The sequence below is a fragment of the Agelaius tricolor genome, unplaced genomic scaffold, assembly GCF_023055355.1.
Source record: "Agelaius tricolor isolate 1412-34295 unplaced genomic scaffold, bAgeTri1.0.p SCAF_5, whole genome shotgun sequence".
Taxonomy (NCBI): Eukaryota; Metazoa; Chordata; class Aves; order Passeriformes; family Icteridae; genus Agelaius; species Agelaius tricolor.
Window position 1 is genome coordinate 41,393,859 of NW_027269265.1, and position 13,347 is coordinate 41,407,205.

Below are 13,347 nucleotides of genomic sequence, written 5' to 3' on the forward strand. Positions count from 1 at the left end.
AGAAACCTGAGTGACCTAATTTTTTCAAATTGCTGCTTTCAGTTATCTGATATTGCTGGAGACAAAAACACTAGTTGAAAAACCAATGGAAGTTGAAGATCTCTAGTGAGTGAACCATGGAGCTGGTGGTTCTGAAACACTGCAAGTCAGAACTGCACAGCTTCTGTCAGCCAGAAGCTTGAAACCCACCAGGAAGTCCAGTGGGGAAGAGTGTGAGACCAGCAAGGGAACAACACAGCCCCAAACTCCAGGCACAGTCTCTGTCTGTAGAACTTTGGCTGTACCACTGCAATACTTACAGCACCTCTGTCATGTGAAGGACAAAAGTGACCACTGACCTAAAAATGCCCAGCAATTTATTACTACTGTTTCATATATATTCTGGCTGTCTTAGTCTGCACATGTGAGTTTTAGGTGTAAACTCCTGACACAGTGATATTACAAAACTTGGAAGTCTAAAATTTCTACATTGTACTTGATAAGTTCAGCTTACTTCACCTTGAAAATTTACTAGAGAAGGATCACTTACTTGCTCATTTATTTTCTGAGAGCAGCTGTTGTCACTCTTCCCATTGCTTCTGTAGAGTTAAGAAAGCTCAGAGGGAAGAGCATCAGAGTCCGCCTTACCTTATGTATTATGAGACCTGGCCACTAAACTCCAGACAGTGAAACAAAAATCAAACTGATGATACAAACAATTGTCTGGGCCTTTATTTAAGTGATGCAAATAACACAAACAGTCTGTACCAGGTTCATATAGAAATTGGCAGAAAAACCCACACAGTAGTTCCTAATTTACAAAGGAAATCTTCTGGAGAAAAAGCAAATACAAACCCTGTATTTGAGACTGAAGCCTTGAGACCTTGGAGATTAAAAGCAGAACACAGTATTGTTTATAAAAGGACTCTATTCCCATATTGTTATAACTTGTAATTTTTTTCGGCCAATGTGAACACACTTGTGCAGCACAAACCAAACTTTAAATATAGTAAAGATTTGCTAGATTATCCATCCCATTTAATATCAACCACCTTCATGATTTTCAGGACTCCTCTCAAATGTCCACTGAAGCTGTGGCAACTACTGCAGTTGGTAGGGCAGAAAAAACCCCAGAGAAAAGGTCAGACTCAAGGTCTTTAGGAATGAACTCTTAAGCTGAACTCCACCTAGCATAAGGAGGGAAGCACCCAGAGTGTTGACATCTGTCATAGGGAAGGAGAAATATTAGGAGGGAGAAGCGATGCAGTAACTGGAGGTTAAGAGCTGCTCCATCTATGAATGGGTAACAAATACTTATTCTGAACCATATTTAATGTTGCCCATTTCTCAGAAAAGTCACACCTGGAAACCATTATGAACTCTCCTCATTACATATGAACTTTTCTGGTGCTACGTGTTGGTTTTTTTATTTTGTCTAAGAGCAAATTTCTGTCAATTTAGGTGATCCCAGATGCTCAGACTGAAAGCCACTCACCTAAGGCAAGGAAAGAAATGTGGGAAGTGCAGAAAAGAGGAAAGATGAACAAACAACGCCCCCAGAGTATCACACAGAAGTGGTGCACCTTGAGTAAGTTCTTCAAAGTAATCAAACCTCACCATTAAATTAGGCACTGTTTGTTCTAAAAATGTAAATTAACTGCCACTGTAGCTGTTTGTTTCTTGTGGTATATCTGGTAGAGAGAATGAGGCCTCATTAAATATTTTCACTGTTAAATTCTTATATACCAACTAAAGATACACGATTTGGTGTCATCAATAGCCTGAGAAATAAAAAGTAAAATTATCTCCAAGTGTCTTTGGTCAGCACAAAATTTTTACTGACATTTAGCTCTTTGTCAGGGCAGAACTTGCAAAAAAAAAAAAAAAAAAAAAGGCATTCCTAACTCCATCATCTATGTTCCAACATCCTAGGTTTATGAAACTTATTGGGTCCTAACTTCTAATGTTATACAGACTAGTTCCCTTAATTTTTTTTTGGTACATATTTAGAAATTACAGTGGCAGAATAATGCCTCAGAACTAAAACTCAAGTAATTTTAAATTTAGGTACTGTTTTTTTTCCCTACTGTTTGTAATAAACAGAGCTGCATTATCACCTGAATTATTACAAGAGTCAAGGACTGTTGCTGTAGTCAGTGACTTGCATTAGGTTAGGCAAAAATGCACGTTATCTGGAGATACGTGTCACTTAAATAATTTGCCTCTTTATGGGTAAACACAGCCAAGAGAGAATTGCACCTAATACAGATGTAAGTCAGCCTAATACCTGAGTTGTGAGAGTAGAGAACAAACTGAAACCAAGCTGCTAACACAAGTTATTAACTCCATACTTATTTTTTATGAATGCTTAAAACTAGTATTCCCCACAGTGAAATTCAGTAAAGATAGGTCTTTTTTTTTCTTTCTACAGCAGGAATGACATATCACTGAGCTCAATGGAAATAAATTTCAATCCCTACATGCAGATGAACAGACTCATCTACAGACATCTCAGCAGCAGTGCCTCAGTAAGGAGTCTTCTCTTTACTTTTGCACTGCTCAGTGCAGAGACACATAAGTAAAAGGGGGTGGTGTATTAACACTTAACATATGAGAATGGACAATGATGCTGCTTAGAGGTCATGTGAAAAGTCTGGGTGTGCTCACTACCTGAGTGACATATATTTACAATTAGGCTAAAATATATTCATTACAGAAATTAAACTGAAACTCAGCACATTGTCACCCATCACCTTTATAGAACCAGTCTTGTTCAGTGCTTTGTGTCACAGGCAGTATAATTTCCCAAGGTTTACAAAAATAATCTAGAATGAGAGAATTCACCTACCAGAACCTTTTGTGGATCTAGAACTATGGGGATCTCATTCATCAGCATTTGGGCTAAATGAGCCCCCTAAGAACTGTCTTACTTTCTGCACCACAGTGACTTTGTTGATCAACAAGCCAGGCAGTGTCACAGGGAAGTGCTGTTTGGGAAACCATTCTCTAGACAACACAAAAACATGAACTTTGACTTTCCTGGCAATGTTAACACTAGTGATTGACACACTGCATACTCTAATTACCCTGATCTTTCAAGGTGAACATGGCAATTTCCTAAAGATCTTCTGAGACATTAACAGCAACCATGTTATTCCAATCACATATAAACATATATTTGATTGCAACGCATTTGCTAAGGGAAAAAAATCCAAGCCACTTATTTTGACATGAGTTTTAAAAGCAGTAGGATGAGCAGTAACTACAGGAGAGATCTATCTTTAGCAGCTCTTGCTGCTCTGCTCACCTTAATAATAAATTAACATGGTTTTATTTAGATTTTGCTCTAAAATTAATGCAGTCCTTTTCTTACTGTTTTAATGAAAAGAAACCACATGTTTGTACTTCAAAATGAATCCCATGATTGAGCTCTGAAAGCAGAAACTGCAGAACACTTAGGACTAGAGAGGATGCCATTAAAAACATTACACAAAGGTCACAGGCCATAACTGCTGAACTGCACAACAGTGCTGCAATAAAACTCCAGAAGCAATACCAATGGAATTTGTTGCTTTCCACACACACAAGCATAAAAAAAAAAACAACTACAAGAATATCCACTTAATTTTTAGTGAAAAATGATCACCATATGATAACAGCAGGTAAGCAAAAGAAGAAGAAAACTAGAAGTTTCAATTAAAATTAGCTGGCTGTGCAATACTGATCTGTGAATGTTTGCTAGGTCTGTATTTATTTCAAGAGAAATACCCTAGATCTACCACACAATCACTGTGATTTCAGCCACGCACGACTCAGCTCCAGAACAGTAACACCAGGGGAGCTCCAGTGCCTTTTACAGTTGTAACACACTGGATAAACCACCAAAAAGATGTCTCTACTATGCACATATCATCATAGATTCTATTCTGGATAACAAAAGACAGATGGCAGTAAGTTCCCACTCTGATGAAGTTCAGTATCCATATGGGTACTGGAAAAGAATGAGGAGTGTAATGCCCAAATTCTGAACTAAGCTTTTAACGTGTTTTCTCCCTACGCACAAACACTATTTGTTAATTTTTAGCTTTTTCCTTTAATATAAATCCTCCTTTGAAAAACCAGAATTTACAGGACAAAACCAAACATTTTCAAAGGACAGGACAAACTGCTGATTGAAAAAGTGAAGTATTGAAAACAAATAATGAAAAGCAAAATTAAGTTGACTTTCACAAATTCCTCTCTTTGATAGCCAGTGGTCCTTCTTCAAAGATGATGAGAGGTATGCACATAAAGGAATAGCCAAAGAAAACACTACATAAAAAAGCTTTCATTTGATGCATAGCAAAAAATAGGATGATAATTTATGCCATCAAAATTTAGACCAAAGCACACAAAATGAAGCATAAGTTATTTCTTTTTTATTATTTATTCCAACAACAGTTTTGCAGTTAAGAGGTTTATATGGTAAAACTGTTCTCACTTGTGGGAAGTTTTAAAATCTGATTTGGAGCAAAATAGCTGCTTCTAAATTGGTTAATCTATTTGTTTCATCACAGCAGTTCTGATTAAACCTTTCAAAACATACAAATGCCAACAATACATAACCAGATTTCTTGATCATATTGAGAGAAATATCTCACCACTGTGTAACAGACCAGTCCCTGACGAACAGATACAAAAATTTTCCTCATGAAATATAAAGAAGTGATAAATAAAATGTGGGAAAAAATTAAAGAGAAAGACAAACCTATTTAAAATAGAACATAATGCAGTTTAATAAGGGACATGCTTACAAAACATCCTGAAGAATTCAGTAGGTTACTCTATAACAGAGTAGAAAATATCAATCTTCCTCCCAGCATCACAGAGGGGAAAATCAAAGAGACTGATTACCTACAGCCTTCTCTCTCCACCTACTAAAATAGGAACTTATTTTTTTCATGATGCACATGTATAAGCAGAAACTTATTCTATGATGCCAGGAATAGGGCATAAAACATAGAAACATCTAAACATCTCTATGTAGACCACCCCCCACCCCACCAAATCCAGTCAGTGAATAAAAGAAGACTGGAAAATGTCTCTTTCAGAGGACCCTGTTTCTATGTATACAGCAGAAAAGTAAGTCGCCCTCCAGCCTGAATTTCAGTCTGTGCCTCAAGGATAATGATTTTTTCTGCTTGTTTGTTTTGGGGAAAGAGAGAAAAAAAGCCAAGAGAAATAAGCACAAAAAAGCTCTGAAGACAAGGGCTTGTCCTCAGTGACTTCTCCCTGGGCTAGAATTTTTTACTGTAGGTAAGAAAATAGTTACTTATTAATTTCTTAACAATAAATACTCACCCAGTATTCCCAATATAAGGCTTGCTGTGAATATTAAATTACTACTATTTACATCCCTGTACAAAACACAATTCTGAAATCAGTTTATGATTAAGCAAAAGACAATTCTTAGTTTAAGTATCACTAGCATAGGCAAAGCTACAGTGGCCTTTTTTTGAGCTTTCTAATCTTTCCTCTTTTCCACATATCTGTTATACTAGGCATCACATATTTTGTAGATACTGCTAGATCCTAAGTATCTATGAACTCAAGTTTAAAAAGGACTTTAAGTACAATGGTAACATTCTACTGAGAAATGCCATCATACAGTTGAACTCTACGAGAGTTAGTAACTCCACCATGGGTTACTGTTAGCTTCCCACGTCTCTGAATGCATATGTCTTGATAACCACTTTTAAACAACATACCACAGGGACCCGATTACATGTTTTTTATTCAGAGAAACTATTTTGATAGGCTGTATTTATGTTTATCTGTATATCTCTTCACTAGGTTATACTGTTCAGCAAGAACAGATTCATAGTCAGAGTAGATCCATGACAATTTATAGATTTGTTTGGAATAGATATTCATGCAACTGCTCCTCCTAACTGGACACCAAGGCAGAGCTACTGGCACACCCAAACAGCAAACCAGTGTTAACTGCCAGGTAGGCCTGTCCCTTACTAATCTAAGAGTGCTTTTAAGTGCTTGGCAGTTTACCTGACAGGGCACATTCTACACAAATCCATTAAAAAGCAGAACTGTTCTGTAAACAGGATAAAAAAATTCCTGGTTTGATGGTTCTGATGATCAAGATTAGCCTTAAGTAAGGAATACCTGCAGAAGGTTATGTTGGGCAAGAATACTGCCAACCACTCTAGATTAGAATTCAACAAGAAAACACTCTCCTCACACTGCCAGAATAGTACAAAGCCATAGAATAGTTACTGCAGAAAGACTAAAAATTTTTGCAAGAATGTCCTTTCTCCTCAAAATGGTTACAACATTCAAGAAGCTTCAATTTCTTCCTCTAGGGAAATGCTGAACTGTTCTAGTTTCAGTCTCTAGTAGCCAGAACAGATGATGGATTTAAAGCTTTGAGGACAGTCAAAGCACAACACAAACTCACATGAACCAGGCAACCAACCTTAAAAGGAAAAAACAAATCAATAAAGCAGACAGATCAGGGGTAGTTAAGTGCCTGGTACTCCGTGGCTCAGCGTGCAGAGCTCATTTTAATCTGAGCACATGGCACTGCATGCTGCTTCCAGACAACCTCCACATGACTCATTACAGGCTGAGGCCACACATCACCACTTTACAAGTTCTCAGATTTAGGCCAAGTGAATACAGCCTTCAAGGTCTCGCCAGCTGCTAATGACACTAAACTACACATTGTCACTTTCCCATATGTGGTTCTTTTCTCTTCTAAACATGCTTTAACCAACTCACTAATTCAGTGCATACAGCTCAACTATAAACATGTTTGTGAAACCACATCTCCCTGCAGATGTAGCTGGGGAATTACTATTCCTCCTAAAAAGGCTGCTGAACATATGCAGTTGTTGGAACTCTTTAAATAGGTCCAGCTCTAGGCGGTGCATCCAGTTAAGGTTCAGTCAGAAATTTTAGCAGCAACACATAAGTAACTGCCACTGGCAAAGAAAGTCTCTCAGAGAGGAAGACACAGTCACAAATTTCTCATTTTCTCTATATTCTTGTCATGGAAAAGCACCACACACACTGCAGAGAAATGGTAATATATCTGATAACTGAAGGTATCAGCTTTTGAAAACTTAGTTGGAGAGGGAATCTTTTCCCTTTGAGCAATGCCTGACGTTTCTCCTCCTCCTACATGAACATGTAGCTATTGCTCAAGTAAAGGAAAGATCCAGGTAACATATGAAGAAAAGTCTTTTGCACTGTAAAGGCAGATAAAAATGGGAAATGTCATATTATATTTAATACTGTACTGCTTTTTCTTCATACTGAATGGTTTTGCATCAGTAAACTCTCACTGAATTCTCCTACAGTCCTAAATTCCCTTCCACAGTGCAATTCTCATTCCCTCAGTTACTACAGCAGCTGAGGCCATAATTTTCTCCTCTCTCCTCTGCTAGCCAATGGCCTTCTGATCTTGGGAAAAGACAGAATGGATACAGAACACTAAATATTGCAGGTGTACCATTCTTAACAGAGCATGATGCAAAGTGAGACTGATGACTGCTGGGAGAAGCTGTGAGGTACACTGCCATGCAGGAAAGAAGCAGGCCATGTGTGTAGGATAGCAAGGCATACTCTGCATGATGAAAGAAGCTGCAGAACAAACTCAATCATTAGCATATTTAACCCATGCAAAAGAGAATGACATTTGAACAACACGGATATACTTAAGGAATCCTGCATTGTTTACAGAAACCTTTAAGATTCTCAATGGCTTTCCAGCAAGCAGCAGCTTGGAAGCAATGGGTGCACAGCCTTGGGTGCACAGCCTTGGGGTACTGGTGTAGCTAAAAATACCATGTTTAACATAGTACCACATTCTTTCATTTTTCAATTTAAGAATCCCTTCTATACATCCTTTCGATAGTTTTGAAAAGAAAAATACATGGAAAGAGAAGACAGGTTTCAATGAGCTTGGCACAGCAGTATTAGGGTAAGGTCATTCACCTTCAACTTCCTTCAGCCACTCAAGAGACACAAAATGAAGACTTTTCAGGGAAAAGTATGATTTATAAATCAGGCTCCAAGGAGTGAAAAGTACCAAGAAGCCTGCATCTGGTCAACTATCTTCAAGATCATGTCAATATTCTTAATATTCTAATACTGCTGCAAAAGTGGACTGTGGGAACTGCTTCTTCCCTTATTGGGCTAGTGGTGCAGAAACAGTTGCACAAACCCAAAATAACTCGGTCACATTATTCACACAGAGCACATTCTCACGTGGATTTCTCCAAGATCTTCCACTCAGAAGCACATCTGACATTTCCCAACACCCTCACTCACCAGGGATGTTGGATTCCACCAGGACAAAGAGCAGCCATCATTCTCCATATCACCCACCTGCCTGTATTCTGCAAGATGTTTTCACTCTACACAAGTACAATTTAATCTCCTCTTACTCCTTTATCACTAAAGAGCCCAAATATGGTGACCCAGAGTCCACCTGTGTGGCACCCACCAGATTTTTCAGATGGACAGTCACTGTACGATCCTCAATGACAGAGATGCTTGGCTGCCAGAGGGAACAAGAATCCAGCTTGATTTTCAGATTCCAGGTGGAACTTGCAGGGTGAACAACAGGCACGTGGATGCACTCCTGTGCGTGTATGGGGCACCAATGAACAACTGAGTATTTAACTTCAAAGGATAACAATGATCTTAGAACAGCCACTGTTTCACACAGAACCCACTTTCTCCATGCTACTGCTACATGACCAAGGCAAATTATTGCCCTGATGTGTTTCTGAGAGCTCTGACAAGCTGTTCGTGTGCTTCATAGAATTCTGCTTGTTGTTTAAATACCCTACTGGTGTTGACTCTGCTGTTTATACAAATGAACTTTATCATAAGGCAAGAGAGAGAGCAACAGAGAAACAAATGGTCACCCAAAGATCCCACCCCTTTTGCAAACTCTAAGATAAGTAAGAGTAGATGCAATATTCTCAATAAGGTCCAGGAGCACTCATGAATTTTGCCTTCTAATATGCAAATCAAGGTGAGGAAAAGCTGAATTTTAAACATACAGAAGTGCTCCAAGAGTGAACACCTTAGGGGATGTTTATTCTGTTAACATTAATGTAACACCATTAACACTGTAAGTGATAAGCATTCCTTGGACAAACAAGATACAGCAGCTGGAGAAGGAGGAAACTACTTTTACAATAAAAATGCCTAATGGGACCTCATTCTATAGGAAATGGAACAAAAATGTAGCTGTTGCTGGGACTATCAAGTCAGTCATAACTAGTAGGGAATAACTAAGTGAAAGGTGCATTTTAAAATGCAAAGTATTTCACATTCCTGTGTCTTAATATACTATTGAAAATAAAATGATGTTATACTTTTGCTTAATGTTTGTGTATCCCCAATCACTAGAGGGACCTGAGTTGATTGCAGTTGTCAAACTAGTGTCAGATGCTTGCTTAAACTGGGATGTTGATTTAAGGAAGTTATTTAATCTGTCATAAGCTTACTATTAGAGTTTAAAGTAGAGATTCTCCTTTGAGGTCAACCTCTCCCCTTCAGGTCAATTTGCTTAAAGGTATAAGCTTATTAACTTTAACTTACTTTAACTTGTAAGAACCTAAGTGCTGAGGGATAAAGGGAAATCCACATACATATAAGCTGAAGCACCTTTTCCATGTTTTATTTTAAGGGGAAATAGACAGAATAAACCAGGAGTTTTGATTTCATGTGGCACGGAGTATTGGTACCACAAGAGGGCACTAAAGCCACGCCTAAAGCGGATCCCCATTACAGAACTCGCTCTGAGGAAGAAGGATGAACTGCTCTCACATACATTCCCTCTACACACAGGGACTCAGGTTTCTCGGTGGCATACACATACATTCATTATGAACTCACACTCCCTCGACTTTGCAAAGAGCAGCACAAAGCCTTTTGTAAAAGCACTATCCTGCCAAGGATGAAAGACAGTAAGACTTGAACTTGAAGCTTGAAACAAGTTACGTTTCATGTTTTGAATAGCATCAGTCTATTAATAAGATTTTGAATTTTGGTCTTGTCTGAAAGAATGTGAAGTGCATGAGCTCAACAAACAAATGGAACTGTGAGACAGAGATAGATGCTTAGTCTGATAAAAATATTTTGAGTACAAATGACTTCTGTTTGCCCAGGCAACAATTCTGTTTACACACAGAAAAAAAAGTCTTATTCAACAGCAACTAACAAATCAGTATGTTTCAAGGGCCAGCTGACCATCACACTAAAAATATGGTTCTCATATTCTGTAATCTTTGTAATAAGGCTTGGCAACATCTAAATGTTTACATCAGCCAGTGAACTGCCACAGGAACAATCCCACAGCTGGATAGTCTCTACAGACCTTAATACCTGATAAAAGCTACATGCAATATTTTAAGCCATAAAGTGTGGAAGACAAATCTCAGCAATGCGTCACTTAGCACCAGACAAAAATGATGCTGGCTTTCTCTGCTGGCTTAATAAGCAGCCCAAATATTTCATTTCTGCACCTTTGAGAGTGTCCCTGTTTTTCACATTAAGCTTTTTACACTTGTTAACACACATCTCTTGGTCTCCTGTTACCTGTGTGTCAGACATGGGTGCTGAAGTTATCTGTCAAGCAACACGAAGTTTCTTAACGTGCCTCACGAACTGACTCACCAGTAACCTAACAGCTGATGTGGCAGCACCCTTAACACTGCCAAGTCACCTCTAGAAGGATCACCACAGGATAATGCTGGAAAAACAAAGTCTTCCCACTGTTTTCTCAGTTATTTGGGAATAAGGCACTGTGTGGGTTCTTGCTGTATATATCATCTATATTAGATACAACTGCCTGAACTCATATGTGTCACAGGTGACAGGGTTGGAAAAACACTGGACACTTCTCACACATCCTCCATAAAACACCCCACCAAAAACCTCTGCAGTTTTGGAAGTTCTTCTACAATGAAAAAAAGAACATTTATATAAACTTGAATACAGGAGGCAAAAGTTAAAAAGAAAAGTGTTGGTCCGAGATTTTTAATTCTCGGGTTTGAAATATAAATTATCTATATCAGAAGTAAGTTACTAAAAAACAGTACCAGGCAGCAGTACAGACAGGAAAATATAAGCAAGCATCCAAAAACTCAGCGTTAGTCTGTCACACTTCCAACGTCCTGGGCTAACAGCAAACGTCCCAACATGCTTGAGGAAATGCCTATTTCACTTATTTGAAATAAACACCAAGCACATACTGTAATCAAAAATCAGGCCATGAATTCAGATTTTTGATCCCATATTCCATCTCATGCTAGCATATAATTCCAACTGACCATTTGCTGGATTCTGCCAATGGCTCACGGCAGCAGAGCAAGGAATTCCATGTCTCGCTCCTCAGTTCAGTTTTCATGAACAGAGGCTTTTGACAGGCGAAGCAAAAACACAGCTATCACATGGGCCTACAACCCAAAGCACAGGAAGCCTACTGCTGTTACTTTCAGAAATACTGAAGGAATGCTCATCAAAACAAGATATTAAACCAGAGAAACATCTCACATTCCAAATTCTTGGTACATTTTTCAGTAGAAGATATAGATCTCAAAAGATACAAATACTTTATGGCATGCCATCAAGTGAATAATAACAATCTCTTTTCAACTGTTTTCCTTGGACTGAAGGAGCAGTAGAAGACTCCCAAAGTTTCAGGATACTTTTAAGAGCAAAATATGATTTCTGAGTACAAATTCTTGAAATCATTCTGGTTTTGGAGACTTTACCTCACTTTCATGTAGCCTGTCAAGGTTTCTCTTGAGTCAGTTGAAGTTTGCAGTGGGGGAAAAATATTTACCCAAGCCATATGCAAATAAGATAGGTAAATCTACTTTTCATTTTTTAAATTTTGAGTTTGGACTTAAACAACAAATCATCATCAAGGCTGAATTAACCAATATGTTTATCTTACATTCTGCTCAAGAATGCACAAAGAAATTTATCCTATTTGTCAGCTTTATATTTTCAGGTTTCTTGCACTAAACCAAAAGATGACCTAAAAGATCTAATAAATAAAAATAAAAAATAAATATTAAGAAAAGTCCTAGAAAAAGGCAAATAACATAAATACAGAGTAAAATACTTAAATAACAGAATAGTGAAATTTAATGACTACATTAACCTGCTAAGGCATATTCTACTCCTTGTTGATTTAGCAGCTTCACAAATTCCTTATTGACCAAATCCCAGCTCCAACGTACCAGATAAATATATTCAGGCTCACTTTGCTAACCAGTGGCCAAGCTGGCAATAAAAGGCAAGATAACACTTTTTTCTTAAGCACTTTTGAGATGGGTTTTCCCTCACATTCAAGAAACACAAATGTCCTAAACAGTATATGCTGTAACAGCTGACCTCAGAATGAACACCCTGGATCAGGAACCAATGCAAGCAGAAGCCAAAAATCAACCAAATTACATTATGCCAAGTTGAAGGAAGAAAAGCATATAAAACAAAAGATGTCAAAGAGAACTCTGGAGTTCAGATACAACCACTGCATGTTTCTGTTTAAGTTCTGTGAATATACTTTTAAATTGCTTTCTGCTTAACTTTAAGACAGAGTAGCTATGACTAAAGTTTGACTGGAATAACTTTAACATTGTGAGTTTTTAAAAGAGCTTAATTAGCAGTAAACAAAAACTGTTTTGCTTTACTTTTTAGAAGAATGTGTCTCTTGTGATGAAATGTGCAAGTTCTATTCCTGCTTACAGTATCTCCTAGGATTTTTTTAAGGGTAATCTGAAATTAAGAGATTTATTGTCAGGTGCCAGCATAGGAGTTGACATTGTGAATATCAGCACGAGACCCATCAGCTGGGCTGCTACACCATTCACTGCAGCCCACACAGCCAAACAGCACTCAATTCTCTGCACAGCTGATGGGCTCTCAATCACAGCAAAGTGCACAGGGACATAAAAAGTACTATTATTTAATGGCACAGTCCTGGAATTTCACCTACGATGGCATCATCCATATTGTACCAGGAGATAGGATGGCCTCTAGTCTGTTTTTAGACAGCACAACTCTAGATGCTAAATCAGAGGAGGTTTCTCCATGCCTCTCCACTGGAGAGAGAATTTTAAAAAACCCTCAGGGGAAGTCCTAGAAATGCTAAAAATCACAAGCATTTCTCTGGTGAGGTTTACACTGAAAATAAAGAAAATATTAGATGGAAAGTTACCTTAGCAACAATTTGAGACAAAAGGGATTAGAAAATATATTAATAAATCATCTTCAAGGATGCTCATGAGTGTCACATTGGCCATATTCGAGTACAGACAAAGAACTGAAAGTATTCAGTAGGAT

At 38.0% G+C, this 13,347-nt stretch overlaps 1 protein-coding gene across 1 annotated transcript in view; it reads right to left on the bottom strand.

Annotated features, from left to right (window-relative positions):
* Positions 1 to 13,347, bottom strand: part of TTC17 (tetratricopeptide repeat domain 17) — a 54,704-nt gene that overhangs the window by 13,422 nt on the left and 27,935 nt on the right. The gene's annotated exons all lie outside the window — the stretch shown is intronic.